Below are 17324 nucleotides of genomic sequence, written 5' to 3' on the forward strand. Positions count from 1 at the left end.
ACCTGGTCCTGGAGCCTCCTCCAACAGCGTTGGGTTTCAGGATTTCTGCAATGGAAATGCATTTCCATATTCCAGGTCTCCGGTCTAGATCCAGTGTATTCAGTGTAGGTTTTCTGAAACCCTGCTAAAGCTCCAGAGTTGGTTTGGTAGAGCTGAGGGAGTGTGTGAGCTTTCCTCACACACTCCCTTAGTACAAGATGGCCTTAGGCGGTACCTGGCTGACCAGGTGCAAAACAGCACCCCTTCCCTCAGCAGATGTTTGCTTTCTTTCATGCCCCCAGCCTGGGAGAGTCCTTATGGTAAGGCAAGCGTGTCGGTAGGGGTGGGTGCTGGATCAGGTGAAGTAGTGGGGCCGTGTTTTCATGGCCTAGCTGTCCTATCGCAGCAGTAATCAGTTCCAGTGGTGCCTGAAGTCCCTTGGCTGCGCTTCCTCGGGGGAAGGACCTAGGATTAGCTGGAGATACAGGTCACAGCCCTGGCTGATATTAAATGCACCATTATTCCATTTTGCCTTGGGCGTCCCCGTGCACATCCATGCTGGCTCACTGTCCTTCCTGCGTGCCGCTGTAAGAGTTAGTTTTGTCCTGCTGCAAGCAATAGAGTTATGGACTCGAAAGCACTGAAGTAAAGCTGTACTTAAAGAGCTACTCCGGCCTCAGGAAACAACAAAATCTTTAAACAATATTGAGAGAGAATTCAGTTTAGATTGGATTTGTTGTTACATGGCCTTGTTCTTACTGTAAATTTGCCTCGAAACAATGTTTTTGTGCCTTAAACATCTATCTGCATCTTCTGCTGCTTTTTATCTGAATTAAGTCATTTGTTTGTAATATCCCAACTTTCTGTGGAAAGTGCCATGATCTCCTATTCATGAAAACTTTTACATGTAAAAAAAATAAGGCCAGATATGAATAAAGCTTTGTGAGCCGCACTTTCTAATTGTACAATATAGCAAGAGGGAGATAAGATGGAAAATGGTGCTCAAGGGGTGACAGGTCAGCATTTAGCACGTTCCCTAACCTCATGATAAACAGGCACAACCCCTCCCTCCTCCAAAGATGGATAAGAGGTGGAGGTTAGCAGTGTCTACCACTTTACCCAATATTCTGCCAGCCCAAGCCCTCTTAGCCCTATAGCCTTTGGTCGATGTCCTTCATGGACTGGGTGGCCCCAACCACTTGAAGCCACTGCTGGACATGGCGCTGAGGATCCTTCAGCATGGACCTTTGAGGAGAGGGCCACAGTTTTTCTAGATGGCCACTGCAACCACCGTCTGTCCAAGTGCAAGAAGACCCAAAAACTTCCTCAAGTAACCCCACCGCTTGATCATGTCTCCCATTCTGTACCACTGAGCCCCCTTGTTTTTCCCTAAAGACTCCTTAATGTGAGGCCTTATGCACTCCTATTAAACAGAGCATTTTGCTATGCATCTTCATGCCTTAATTATGGAATTTATTATTTTTTTTGAAGACTACAGTTTCACATTTTCTCGTGCTTAATGATTTCTTCGAGCTACGTTCTGGGTAAAGAAGTACTACAGTGAAATAAAACTGCCATTAAACCCTTTTGCCTAATGAATTGGCGTGTACTAATATTTAACCTCGTGTGGAGTCTGTCATGACAGGGGGCTGCATGTGACTAATGTTAACAAGTGCCCCTGGCAGGGCCGCTCTTGTCCTTAAGCAGGAACTGCCTTCCACTTTGGAGAACATTTTGCAATCGCACCAGACCACCTGTAATTGAGGCCTTGTTTTTGAGAGAGAGGTTTCCCCTGCACGAGGACAATTGGTGGCTACAAACCTTTCAGAAGTGCCCAGGCCGGCAGAAGCCAAACCAAGGAAGCATTAATTTACAGCCCGTGTTAGGTCTGCTCTCTTCCAGGACACCCCGATGGCAAAGGGTCCCGGGAGCATGGAAGGAAATGGGGCACAAACAAAACTCAAGAAGGCGCAGGAAAAGCACAGAGGCTCCATCAAGCCAAGGATGGGAGGAGAGTGTACGGGACAGGAGCTGGGGAGGGCGACTGCCTGAGACCCGAGCACCAGCGGAGGACCCCCTTGCTGAAGCAGATTCAACCGAGTCCATGCCTTACTTTCTGCTCTGGGCCCTGGTACCGAGCTTAGGAGGGGCCCTAGAATGCTGACATTATAGGGATGGGGTTACCAAGGTGTGAGGCCCAGGGCATCATCCCCTTTTCTTGCCTTCCCCAAGGACTGCGCCGGCTTTAACCCTGGCCCTAGAAGGAGAATCGGGGCCTTGTGATTGCTTTGCACTAAAGATTTCACGTATTCCGACAACTGTGGTGGCTGAGTCCTTAGATGTGTGCGGTGACCTGTTTGAAAAGTCCGCCTGTTAAGAACAAACACAGCAATTTCAGCAGCAATAGGCCAAACGCGGCTCTGGGTCAGGCTCCTTGCTCTTCACAATGAAACAAACACGCAGAGGGGAGTAACTTGTTTCTCCGTCTATGAACTAAAAGTCTAAAAAAATGAGATAGCCCCAGCAAGACTTGTGCTTAAATGGGAGCCGTAGCATCCAAAGCCAACACGTTTCCCACGTGCACGGCGATGAATAGTTTTGCGATGGGCTTCAAACTGCATTTAAGTGAATACTAAGCTATGTGGAAAAATATTAAACAGAGATCATGAATGCTTTTGCTGATACAATCTTTTGTATAAGCACATTTCACACTTGTTTTGAGTCAGCATTGGGATTGTTTATGCTGCCATGTTCTCTGTTTCTCGAGCCACTGAGTCAGTGAATCTTGTACAGCTCTTACCTTCTACAGAGAGCACATCACAAAATGTGCTTTGGAAAGGGCAAGACTTCAGTTTGTCCTGATAAAGCTATAGCTTTTTTCTCTTGTTCATGGATAAATGGGCACAGCCTCTCTCAAGATGGAAAGATTTTTGGGCTCAGAGGTCTGCCTGTTGGTTTGCAAAAAGGCGAAGGTAAGAAAGCAGGCAAGAACTAGTAGCCAAGGCCTGTAAAAGATATCCTTCCTCTAGGAAGGCAGACCATGGCCTACAGCCTTCCTCCGGGACAAAGCTCCAGAGCGTCATATTCACGAGCTCAGCACTGTAACCCGGCACAGGGCGGACTGGAATGTCTCTCTTTACTGATCAAGGTTACAGTTTTATATTCCGCACCCTTTTTGTCCAGGGCGGATTACAAAAAAATATTCATAATCAACATTTTTTTTATACAAACATGCAGCAAAAATGAAAAACTACATAAAATAAAGCCATTAGTATAACATAAGCTCATATCTTATTCATGCATCTCTTTAAATAATACGGCCTTTATTTATCGTCTCAGTTCCTTAATATTAAGTAACTTATTTCCTCTAATTGAATGGTGAGGAGCCTCCTGGACAATGAACGGCACAAAGCCCAGCGATTCTATCTGATGCCGCCAGGCTTCCACCCCAGGGGTGGCTGCATAGCCCCGCTTTCCCTCCCCAGGAGCTGTGCCCCTAGAGCTGGCCGGTAGATGTCGCTGTTGTGCCATGACTTGGAGGGAGAGCAGTGATCGCTCAGCATCGCCCGCTCCAGGCGTCGAGTCCACGTCTCCCGGGAACTGCTTTAGGAAATTGCATTGGGATCTTCTTTGGACAAAAGGCATGGCATAAGTCCGAATTATTATCTCACGCTGTTGTGGCTTGACTGCCTATGAAGACAGAATTACACTCGGTCCTCAGACCCGGCTCCACCCCCTCCCGCTTTTCTCCATCCCTGGCAGTCCCCCCTAAGTCTCTCACATTAACTCAGCTGCGCCTTCTCATTTTCAGCTATCGATCTGTTTTCCCTTCCAGCTCTGGGACGATGCAGTTCTGCTGACAGGAGGGAAAAAATCTCCTTCTCTTCTTTCACGGGGCAAAACGTACACACTTCTGCTTCTTTCACTTTGACAGAAATTTCTGAGCTAAGCAACAATCCGAGCCTAAGAAGTAAGCAATTGCTTGGAAGTTCGATGCCAAAAACTCAAGGTTTCTTTTTCAGTGATATATTTGCAATATTGTTTATTCACACTCCCTAATATGTAGTTCTGTATTGTCAGGTAGTGGAGCAGGGATATCACACTATTGGGTAGAAACTTTACAATATTACCACTTGAATACTGCACTATTGCCTGCAAAAGCCAGAGAAGCATAGCAATCTGGAGTATTAGGCAAGAAAAACCCTAAAATGGTCCACCCAGTCTGCCCAGCAAGGTTTTCAGGGCTGCAACTGCCACTCCCTGCAGGTTACCCTCTGCCTTTCTTGGAAGCCCAATACAATCATTTCAGTGTGGGGTTGGGGTGAATCACTGCTCCATGCAGGTTACCCCGGTGTATGGGTTCCATCATTCTGCCAATAAGGGATCGTATGGGTTTATCCTACACCTTTTCAAATTCTGCTACTCTCTTTGTCTCCACCTCCTCCTTCCAGAAGGCGTTCCAGACATCCACCACCCTTTCAGTGAAAATACATTTTCTGGTGGTGTTCCTGAATCTACCCCCATGTAGCTTAAAGCTACCACTCCACAGATATAGGGAAGAGGTGTTACAGCAAAGAGCTAACAAAATGGTATTGAGTCTGCACCATAAGCCCCCTGAGATGAGATTCTAGGACCTAGAGATGTAACTGTAAGCAGAGGAGTGAGAGGGATATCTGCTGTCATATTACGTATAAACATAGATGTCTGCAGAAAAGAATCATTTGCTCGATCCAATCTACATTTGCACCTGCCTCCTGAACAAATGGGCAGACTGTGTGGACTGAATGGTCCTTGTCTACCACAGTTTATATTCTTTGCTTCTCTGTATAGTATGACAGATCCATCAAGATGCATGACGCTGGTTGTTACTGTGCATGAGAATACATAATATTGGGAAATACCTTGTTACCCATTATGGAAACATTTATTACATGCTTAAAACAGAAGGTAACCAAGTCTGGTGCATATTTCCAAAAAATGTGAGCATATATTGTATGAACATAGTACAGTAAATTACAAAACAAGCTACAATATTCAAACCATTGCTAGTTATTGTATGACATTATCATTTGCATTATCCTGATTATTGACATGCATGATATTGCTGGTTATTGCATGATGCTCATTAAGGAAGGCAGTGAAGCCATTGTTACTTATTATATACCTGATTCACTAAGGGTTTTTCCCATAGACCCAAAATGGGAGAAAAGCCATGAATCTGACCCTACATTTGTTACTGAGGTATGCCATGTCATTGTTAGTTATTGCGTAATATCACAATGGATGATGCTGGTTATGTGAGATCATTGAAATGCTTGAGGTTGATTATTGAATGTGATGATGTCATTGTTGGGTACCGAGGCACTTGATATAAAGTTATTGGCTGTGTGAGTGCTTTTATTGCAAAAAAAAAAAATATATATATATAGTGAATTTAAACTTATGTTCGTATAGACACAGCAAGATAAAAGCAGGCTATGGTGTAGCTCACCTCAGTGCTAGCACCACCTTCTCACAGTTGATTGATTTAACATGGAAGAGAAAGGAACTAAACACAGCCAAAACTCACTGTGGAAAAGATCTTTTGTCCTGTTAAAGGTTAAAACTGCAAACAAACCCATTTGTAATCATTGTTTTTCCACTACCTTTAGAGTGCTCGAGTCCTTAGGGCCTTTAGGGGCAGTCACTGAATTAGCTCTCTGTTTTTTTGGTTGGTTTTTTTTTTTTTTTTTTTGCCAGAGACTGAGAAAAAATACTATTTGTTTGTCTTGTCTAATTTAATTTATGTTATTTATCAAATAGACAGGCTATTTGGAAAACTAGATGGACCCAGGCTAAGATAATCAGTATTTTGAAAATGTGAAAAATTGTTATCAGAGTGGACACACCATAGAGGGAAGTGTATTTGTGTGGGGAGTACTGGGGAGAGAGCCACATCACTCAGGCAGCTCAGGAAGGGGTTAAAGGGCAAAGAGAACCCCTTAGGGGTCAATGTACATCTAAGCGCCCTCCATCCCCTTTCCATGTCTCCTCATTAGAGGGTCCATCGCTTCTGTCTGTGACTGATAGGGGGTATTTTTCACCAAACATTTGGGAATTGTGATAAATCCATTGATTCTGTTCTGCGGAACACAAGCGGACTAAGGTGTTTTTATTCTTCTTCTTATCCAGTTCTTTATCAGAAAAAAAAAAATTAAACAAGCAGCTGAACAGCACTCGTGAGCAAATCTCAGATTGTTGGCTGAGGTCTTTCACTCTACATGAACCCTTTCTCACAAAGAGCGATCATTCATGCAGAGACTATAGTGAAGTGAGGCTTCTTGCATTTTCTGGCTCTTGGTTTTTTGCTCTTATTTTTTATATTTTTATTGCATTCCCCATGTTTTCAGCAACATTAGTGAAGTGTTTCAGCAAACCCAACAGGATATGCCAAAATTCAGCTCCAGCTAATGTGCCTGAACCCTTATCATCAACAGGGATCACCGAGTCCTTGACCTCGCTGCTGATACTGCTAACAAGGGGGCCTGTCACAAAGACAGGGTTCAGGAAAGTTGGCTTCTGCTCACAGGCGTCTCCAAGTCCTTTTCCATTGCTGTGAGATGACAATGATAAGATACGGAATGATTCCAGATCGCCAAGAATGAGCTAAGCCAGTCTTGGTTTTAAATGCTATCTCTACTGCATCTATAAACTCGAAGGCTTGTTCTTAGCGAAACAGGAGTTTATTTTGAGGGTTGGAAGGAGAGAGTTGGTGGTGAACACCGTCTCATGACGTTGATCATATTTCTTCAACTATCTCACCTCATGGGTGTCTTCCAATCTTTCTAGCAGTGGCTATCCCAAGCCATGTCTTTCCAGAAGTTTGTACATGATTGTGGATGCTAAACTCATCCAGCCTGGGCACATCCCCATACGAATGCACTGCAATATGCAACACAGAGCATTTTATTTATTTATTATTTTTTATATACCGACATTTGATCTGAGATATCACATCGGTTTACATTCAGGTACTGTAGGTATTTCCCTGTCCCCAGAGGGCTCACAATCTAAGTTTGTACCTGAGGCAATGGAGGGTAAAGTGACTTGCCCAGGGTCACAAGGAGCGTGGAACTACTAGAAAAGTGCCAGCTGGCACCTGCTGACCTTGTGGCCATCTACTACTAATCTTCATTGCCATGACCTATTTTGTGCCATGCACCCATCAACGTACAGCTAAGTACACAAATTACCGTAGCACCAATTAAACAAGGTTGATGGCTAACAATTGTACAAATAATTGGTAAGAGAACATTTGTCAATTCAGATTGCTTCATTAAAGATATTTGAGCAGGAGTTGGACTTTGGGATAAGTTTGAAAGGCTAGCAAGCTCACAACAAGCTGAAGAGGATTCCCATGGCATGAATCGGGAGAGGAGAAGGAATGGAGTGACCCTGGGACTTCAGGGGGAAATGTAACTCTAAGTGGGTGCAGCACCTATGGATGAATCATTACCTGGATGAGCTGCACAGCGACGATGGAGACACAGAAACACAGGGGAGGAAAATGTGATGGTAACTTTTTTAGTGCTTGAAATAAGAATTAAATCAGAGGCTTCTGAGAAGTTTCATCAAGTTTATTTCAAAGTATTCTGGGGCGCAATTGCCCTGCCTTACCAGTTCTGTCACCTATGCTATGGCAAAACAGAAACTCATTGCCTTCTGAGCCAGGATAAATTATTTCAAAATTCAGAAGTTAATAGAAAAGAGTAGGTAGTGTATTACTTTTCACTCTATTTAATATTGAAGCACCGGACAAAACTGCAGGTATCAGCTTTTCAGACCCTGTTAACACATTGGTGAATGAAGCAGGAACATAAGCCACAGCCTCAGCAGGAGCCAGCCTGCATTGCTCAAAGCCCGATAATAACAGTGTGCTAGAGGAAGCTGCTGAGCAGGGCTCTTGTGAGAGGAGACTATACCCTGACGTACCCTTAACTAGGGCCAGTTTGGCCTTATGGCCATCACAGGGCTATTTAGCCGATCACATTAATCTGGCAGTGACAGAGCTCGGGGACAATCCATCCATCTTGCCCACACACAGGAGTCTTGATGAAGTTAACACTATGTCAAAGGGTCCCTGCCATCCCCAGCTCCCTTCTTTTATAAATGATGTGAAATCTAAAGGGAAAATTGAAATTTAACATACCAGCCTGTGATGGACCCACGGCAAAAAGAAAAATGTATCACTCACCGAAGTTTGACCTGCCACATTCAGCGGAGGCAGGGAGGAAAGCGCCAAAGCCCCAGAAGCGAGAAGAGACACGGGTTAACTATTTTTTTTTTTTCTGGGGCTTTTAATGATTCAGCACATTTAACCCTCAGAGACATTCTCCATTAAATTACAGAGGAACCTGATGGAAAAGGGTTAGCATCCTCTCGCAGAATGGCACCCCAGGTGCTGAGGCTGTAAATGACAAGGGCCTCCCGTCCAACAGGTACAGCCTTCTCCTATTAGCGGGATTCATGGAGGTGGGAATAGCGTAAATGGCTAGAAACCTCAGAGCAACAACAGCTTTCTGCGTGGCCTACCTGAAATGCCATGGACCGAGAGCACTGGAGTGCAGTCCACTTGCATTGTGATGTCATCAGCCACCATGAAAGCTGCTTTGCCATTGGTTAGGCCCTATGATCTCATACAGACAGTTGTCTGTTGTCATGTGGGGGAGGACCCAGAAAATCTTTGGCTAATCATATGGGTGGAGTCTGTTCCTATGGTTTTCTCCGATACTTTCCTAGGGTCTAAAAGATTTTCTATTTCAGCTGTGGAACAAATTGGTTTCAATTCTACAAAATCTTGTTTTCCTTTTGTATTTTGCCTTTCTGTGGATCACAGCAAATGGATTAGTAACCAAAGTGGGTAGTTAGAAGATTGTTGAAGTCAAGTGATCGGTATCTTATATTTTTAGCAATACAAACTGTGCAATAATTAGATAATGACACAGACTCATAGAAAAAGAGATGGCAGCAAAGGCCTGTCTAGTCAGGCCAGTTCAATTCCTGATGCAAGGCCACAGAAGTCAGATCACCTCTGCCTTTCTCTTGGGACTCTCTGTGCTCATCCTGGGCTTTCTTATTCAAATATTGCTTTTATTAAAAATAAATAAAGGATAATTCTGACTGATTACACACAAGCGGGCGGATTTTAAAAGCCCTGCTCGCGTAAATCCGCCCGGATTTACGCGAGCAGGGCCTTGCGCGCCGGTGGCCTATTTTCCATAGGCCACCGGCGCGCGCAGAGCCCCGGGACGTACGTAGGTCCCGGGGTTTTTGGAAGGGGGCGTGTCGGGGGCGGCACCCGATGACGCGGTGTTTCGGGGGCGGGGCGCGGCGTTGTTTCGGCCCGGGGCGTTTCGGGGGCGTGGCCGCGCCCTCCAGAACCGCCCCCGGGTTGAGTCTCGGCGCGCCAGCAGCCCGCTGGCACGCGTGGATAAAGGTAGGGGGGGGGTTTAGATAGGGCCAGGGGGGTGGGTTAGGTAGGGGAAGGGAGGGGACGGTGAGGGGAGGGCAAAAGAAAGTTCCCTCCGAGGCCGCTCCGATTTCAGAGCGGCCTCGGAGGGAACGGAGACAGGCTGCGCGGCTCGGCGCGGCTCGGTGCGGCTTGGCGCGCCGGCTGCCCAAAATTGGCAGCCTTGCACGCGCCGATCCAGGATTTTAGAAGATACACGCGGCTACGCACGTATCTTATAAAATCCAGCGTACTTTTGTTTGCGCCTGCTGCGCAAACAAAAGTACGCGATCGCGCTGTTTTTATAAATCTACCCCAAGGGTTATAAGTAAAACAGAAAAATGTAATAAAGCTGGATGCAAAGATCAATACAAAAGATAAACTGTATCTCTTTACCATTGTGGATGAAGACAAATGAATTACTCAGCAATAATCCATGAAGGACTAGTAAAGTGAATATTCTCTATGATCTGGACTGTTAATCAGCCATAATATTATGTTCTGGATACTCAAAAAAAAAAGAGACAATAAGTCAGAAAACATGACAATTCACCTTTTATGTGAAATATTAAGCACATAAGAACATAAAAAGTTGCCATGCTGGGTCAGACCAAGGGTCCATCAAGCCCAGCATCCTGTTTCCAACAGAGGCCAATCCAGGCCACAAGAACCTGGCAATTACCCAAACACTTAATAGCAATTAATAGCAGTGGCTATTCCCTAAGTATAATTGATTAATAGCCATTAATGGACTTCTCCTCCAAGAACTTATCCAAACCTTTTTTGAACCCAGCTGCACTAACTGCACATATTCCATTTCAAACAGGGCATGCCAGTTAGTGAATGTGGGAGGGTGGGAGAAACCTTCTACCTGAAGGCAATCGTTACTTTTGCTGCCAGTAACAGCTCCTTCCAGAAAATAGGGCAGATTGAGTTTTAGGCAGAGGACAAGCTAGAGGGTGGAGGGAGCAGCTAATATCATCGAGCTCTGCAGAAGACACTGATGTACTGACCCTCTCACCAGCTTCACTCACCAGCGCTAAGGCCTAGCTGACTATCCAAATAGCCATCCCTGGAGCCTCAAAACACTCACCCCAGTTCTGCCTCCCATTTATGTAGATTTATATTTCATTATCAGTCCCTTCTATATTCTGGAAATTACCCTCTCAAATCTCCCCCACAAAAAGGTATTTGCATTTATTTAACGGACTAAAATACTCTTTGCTGTGAGACTGTAAAAAAAAATAAATTTAACTACATAGAAGGAAACACTAGGATGAAATCGCCATGCAGCCTTATAGCCGAGGAGGAACTGCCACCAGATCCCAATATTTGTAAGCCAATCATATCTAGATGGGGACTCTACATGTGTGGTAACCAGAAGATTACAGAAAACTGGAGTGAAAAGAGAGGTGACTTTATCAATCTGAAATCTCCCAAAGCTGGAGAGAAAATTTCATAAGTGGGTGATGTGGTGGCAATCATCTGTGGGTTGCCCAAGGAACAAGCAGCCAGACATCTGGAGTGGCAAATCCAGGTGGATAGTGATTAAAATAGAGAAGCTGAGGTCTTCCACCTGTACCAACCACCTTTCCCTCGGGAGCTGATGGCTGGTGAGGCATGAGTAATGGGAAGGCTCCAATTCAGACATGGAGCTAGAAGCCTGGAACAGAACAGGAGGCTGGGGAACACCAGGAAAACAGAAACATGAAAGAACACTGAAAGCAAGAACCAGAAGCGATGAAGTCTTCTGGATTCAGATAACAAGAATAAAACCAAACTTTGAGGACCAGGAAGTCAGACCAAGCTCTGGCAACTGATTGAGAAAAAGCCCTCCTATTAATACATACCTAAGTAGGAAACAAGATGGCTGCTGGGAGGAAGTGAAGAACATAGAGCTGGAAGGATGGAATAGGTAATCCACATGGCTCACAGCACCACCTAAAGGCTGGAGGTGAATTTGGAAATGGATCCTCCCAGGTCTCAGTGTAGAGAGACAAAAAGGTGTCCACATTTGGTATGGGCTGGCCAATGAATTCTCAATCTTTGCTACTTCTTTCCCACTTCCCCTGACCTCCAATAGGCAAATGCCCTTAAATGTGCACCCCAGTAAAGTAACTTGAAATGAGGAAGGGCAAGTCCTTCTCTGTACCTGCAAGTAAATAAATCTGTAGGTATTTGAGGCTTTGATTAATCCAGAGAAATTTAGTGAAATGTCTGGAATGTACCCCTTCCCTTTGAGTTACTTGATAAAAGTGAATAATCAAATTTGAAATAAATAACAATGATGCAGGTCTATTTGATGGCAGCAGACGGAAACACAACAGTGTCTAGGGGTGGTATACTTGTCTTCATGATACTCACTCAGCCAATTCATGATCCAGCCAGCTCGCAACAGCAGCTAAGCGCAGTCTTTACCGGAAGATAAAATATCAGGGAGATTTCAGAGACCAACAAGCAGTCCAGCTCTTGAGGGGAACCCAACATCCAGACAGGGTGAGCCTTCTGGGGATAGGGAAGTACCTGCTGTGCCTGATCGTAATCCACTTTGAAGCGTGTAATGAAAATAAAACTAGGATTTTGAGGCTTTCTGCAGTTCTGCACCATCATAAAATGGGTCTTTTCATGGTGCTAGAGGGCTATCGGTTCAGCCACTGTGGGAGGGAGGGTGATGCTAGAAACAGGGAAGTCAGGATCTCAGAAGCAGAGCACCTCGCCTTATGTGCAACCCGAGCCCGTTTCAAATGAGAAGGAGCTAGGATGTGACTCCTGATAAACAGAATTGGTTCCTTTCCCCTCCCTCATGCTCCCACTGGCTTCTAACGTCTGATCAAGTTCTTGCAAAACTCTGTGTTGCCATTTAGGATTAAAGTTCATTCTGATTTGCTTTCCTTTCTTTTCTTTCCGGCCCATGTCAGAATGTCTGAAGAAATTCAGAAACTAGCTTGAAACATTTCTAGTGCCCGTCTCTTAGTCAGGTGTGGGTTTTCGGATTATTATTATTTATTTTATTTTCATTGACTGCTTATCGATCAAAGTTGTCAAAGCGGTTTTAGCATTTTGAATTTGCAGGATAATCCATAAATCCTGTCTCTGTTTCCTCCGCAGGGCTTCCCTACTTACTCTATACTAGCTGGCTCTCCTCAGGGAGCTTCTTACTCCTTCCTATTGGCCCCGGTTGGTCCTGCTTTCTATCTACTACTACTTAACATTTCTATAGCACTACAGGACATCTGCAGTGCTGTGCAAGCAACATACAAAACAGACAGCCCCTATCTCCCACCCACATCAATGCATTTCAGGCTGTGGTGACCCTGTCCCCACTGTAGCAGGACACAGACCACAGAAGTTAATGAAAAAAAGCAAGAGGAAGAGATATAGTCATGTGGACCTCTGAAGGATAAAATGGAGATAATGTACTGCTATTTTTATGTCACAAACCCTATGTTTAAATTAAGAGAGTTTACAAACAAAGCACGTCAAGAACCGGAAGAATGAGGAATAATATCCAAGCAAAAATGACAAAAAGCAACTGCCCAAAATGTAGTATTTTAAATAAGAAAGTTAAAGTGGTAATATTTTAGAAAGAGATGCATAGGCCAGAAGAGGAGACTTGGAGAGAACTGCTAGCAGCCAAGGAGCTCCAGAATCAGGCAGGGCAGTCGGAGGAGGTGATGGCTGAGATACCAACCACTGAGCAAAAACAAGGGCACCTCTCTATATGTTCACTTGTTCCAGGATAATCGCTACCTAATTGTAAATATGTGTTACCTAATGTAAATATATGTTTACCCACTACCTCAAAATAATAATCGCTCCACAATTGTTCCATATTTATGCTATGCTCACTGCACTAAAATGAATCAATATGCAATCATAATCGTTGTAAAACTACCAAATCCACACTCCTATTCAATGCTACCTAAAGTTCAGATTGTACATTAAATTCTACCCTGTTACTTGTAATTCCTTGCGTTCCATAGCCTTACTCTATGTTACCAAATGTTACTGATTGTAAATTAGTTATACTCTGCTTCTGATCTCTGTTCCATGTGAAGCCTTTTTTGTTCGCTACTTTGAGTTCTATGTAAACCGATGTGATGTTCACAACGAACGTTCGGTCTATAAAAAATGTTTTTAATAATAAGGAAAAACCTCTTAAAGAATCAGAGGAGCAAAGAAAGAAACACTATTGGCAAAAGCATAGAGTGGGAAATATAGAGCTTTAGTTTGGCAAGCTGACGCAGGCATGGCTAAGGAGAGGTGAGCGTCCTAAACATGGGAAAAGAATGGGGAAAACGGATATGAATGCAGAACTGGAAACAGTTGCCACATTTTGTTGCTGGATGACACGCGGCCTGCACGCTGGAAACTGTGCAAACTCTGTAACATCCCAGGGCCAGAAAGCACTGGGATCCCGACCCCAATCGCTCAATGCAACCGGACATTGTGCTAAAGGAGAAAAGCGCAAGAGCAGGATTATTGCAGCATAGAAATGCTTTTTAAAATGAATATATTGCTAATATCATCAGCCTTTAGTTCTTTCACACATTTTCCAGGAAAGCGGTGTTCCAGCAGGTGAGCAATTCAGCCGTTCACAGAGTGTAGGGTTAATGGAAAGTGAAACATGGATAAATAATAAAGCAATAAGTAATAAAATGTAAAGCTTACTGGAGTGAATTACTAACGGGGATGGCTAGATGGTAGAAGTTTGCATTTTTCAGGGTTATAGGACTAACAGAAATACTTAAATCTAAGGGTGATGGCTGATGTTTACATTCATAGCAGGATAAAATTCAACATTCACAGGATTCGAGGCCACGGAAGAGCCATGCACTTGTACATAATATGTAGAAGAGTAATAGAAACCTCTAGGGCGGTCACATTTAGAGCTAAAGAAGGTTTGGTAGCAGGGAGACTGAGAGTAGGAATGCCCACCTCCGACCCTGCGTAGTCTTATAGTTTGGCTAAGGAGGACACAAGAAGCTGGAGTGGGGATACCATAGGGAGTTTTAGAAGTAAGTGTCTGGGAGCCAGGTATTAGCGCTTTTTCTTAAAGTAGCTCCAAGGCTTGTTGGATGGTCGGTGGGAGCGTCGCGAGTTCCATAGCGTTAGGACTGCACTTTTTCTGGTGCTTAGAAAGCACCAGTTCCTTCCATGCTGGGACGGAAAGTGCAGGGGCAGGAAGGCGTGTAAGGAATGAGATGCCCAGCTGAGGTAAAGCAGGGCATTGCCTGCAAAGGGTAACAGTTTTAAAAGTGTTCAGAGCCATGGAAGACCTATAGGCTTGGTGTTGTCTTGTCCAGCGTTCTGCTAGAAACCTCCTAATACAAGTGTCAGTACCAAGTGACTATTCTTTGGAACATATGGAGAGAGACAAGAGCCTCAAGTACCAAAAGAGGCAAGAAACGTGGCAAAAAGCAACAGAAATCACCCCAGGTGTATTGTGCATCAGACTCCTGACTAAAAACAACGTCCAGGAGCAGCTTGGTATGCTGCTGGCACATATTACATGGTAAGAAACACCAGAAGGAGGCTCTCTTTAGTAGACTGCATTAGCAGTAAATCTGAGGAGACTGAGATCAACTCAACCCACCCTGGCGTAGGCGTGACGGTTCACTCCTGTCATGGGGTGCGCAAAAATCGAATCAACCGGAGGCATTTCTCCTCCCCTCCTTCCAGCTGGCAACAGGGAAAGGGAAAAAGATGAGAAAGCAGACAGGTGAAAGACAACCATCTGCACACCGTGGGCACTGGTCTCCCAGCGCATTCTGCAGACTGGAATGATTGGAGGGCAGCTCTTAGGCCACTGCGTGGGGGGCAGGATTAAGGCAGTGCTGGGTTTGTCCCACGCCATGTATGCAGGCCACAGGCTCGGTTTCTCATGGACGCGATGAGGACTGCCTCGGGCCTGTCCCCTGGCTATCCGGTCACTATTTTAGTTAATCGATCCATGTGAGCACTGATTAGATAGTAACAGTGTTCTTCCCTCCTTATGGAGCTTCAGCGTTCCCATCCACCCCAGACCTGGATGCATGCACGTTCTTTAGAAGTGCAATGACATCAAGCACATGGGCATCCCATCTGGATGAAAGGCACCATATAAATGGAAGTTATTATTATCTTCATTACTCAGTTATTACACTTGCTGGGATGGCAAACAATGATTCTGAGCTTATTCATTCTGTGCTGGCATTATCCACCCTAACCCAACGCCTTTGAGGTGCTATGAAACGCATTCCAGAGTGTTGCTGGGGACAGGTTTTTTATGGCAGTAATGACTTGGAAAGTTTTCCCCTGACTGGCCACAAGAGGGCAGCATCGCAGCACGTTGCTTCCTGTGCCATATCAGAGGTGAGGCATCTGAGCCCGGGACTGCAGAGCTGCTTCCTTTTCTAAATTTAGGCTGAAAGAAAGCAGAAGTAATGGATACAAGGGAAAGGCGGGAGGAGACGGAGACTGCTTACTATAACTCCTCTTGCTTTGTACATCTGTCCTGGTGATTGGGCACGTGTCTCGGATAAGAAAGACTTGGGATCCCCTAGAAACCCAGAGGATATCTTCGCCCTGCGTTTAGAGTCTGGACCTCTTCCTTTTTTGGGGGGGGGGGGTGTCAGGGACAGAGGCCAAAGTGCAGAGCAGTAAATGGAATTGTCACCACCCATTTCCGTGTTCTTATCAAGAGATTACAATCAGTTCTTCATTTCTAAATCACATAACCCTGGTCTTCCAAGGAAAGGCAAAGACCACAGCTGATTGGGATCAGGCTGAGACCAAAAATCTTCACAAGACCCGGATTCATCACCAGCTTCCAATCTTGCTCTGGTTTTTCAGTTCCCAGTTTGGTCTTTAGCCTGCCTTTAGTGATGTTTTCTAAACTTGCTTAGGCACTGCCTGGTAAAGAAGACATAAGCTCCTGAGGGAGGGATCCTGAGGACTGCAGCTCCATGGAGGAAGTCAAAACATCTGGAAGCATGCAAAGTACTGACACCGGGAGCCTGCAGTATTAAGGGGGAGACCTGCCTTTTGGATAGAAGAGGGAATTAACATCCAGAAAACTGAGAGATAATCTTGGTAGGAAGTGGAGGATGGGGGACACCGTGGGAAATTTGAAATTATTTTAGTGAGTTCTTTACTACCCCAAACAAAATAAGCCTGATACTTCACTTTCAATGCATATAAAGCATAGCTCTCTGCTTCAACCACAGGGGAGAAAGTCTTGACACTTCACCATATCCAGCATAGCTCTCTGCTTCAACGGCAGGGGAGAAAGTCTGACACTTCATGCATATCCAACATAGCTCTCTGCTTAAATGGCAGGGGAGAAAATCTGACACTTCATGCCTATCCTGCATAGCTCTCTGCTTCAACGGCAGGGGAGAAAGTCTGATACTTCACGCATATCCAGAATAGCTCTCTGCTTCAATGGCAGGGGAGAAAGTCTGACACTTCACGCATATCCAGCATAGCTTTCTGCTTCAAGGCAGGGGGGAATGAAGAAACGTGGATCTATATTCAGGCAACAACCAACAAGGACTGAATTACATAGTCTGGATAAACAGATAAGCATGGGTGTAGCTTGCTTATTGTGGTGGTTAATACCCCTAACTAATTATGCTATTTCTCTTAGATGCAGTTCCAACACTGCTCTCTACATTAATGGTGGGGATGGAAGGGAAATAGAATAAAAAAGGTTACTAAGAGCCAAGAATAACATAAGTATGAAAGAAAAAAAAAAAGTGCAAAAGCTTGCTGGTCTTCTTCTGCCGTCATTTCTATGTTTCTATGTTTCTTTCAAAGGTAGGAACATAAGAAGCATAATAAATTTAAGAAATGCCATACTGGGTCTCTGCCAATC

The sequence above is a fragment of the Rhinatrema bivittatum genome, chromosome 11 (genome assembly GCF_901001135.1).
Source record: "Rhinatrema bivittatum chromosome 11, aRhiBiv1.1, whole genome shotgun sequence".
Lineage (NCBI taxonomy): Eukaryota > Metazoa > Chordata > Amphibia > Gymnophiona > Rhinatrematidae > Rhinatrema > Rhinatrema bivittatum.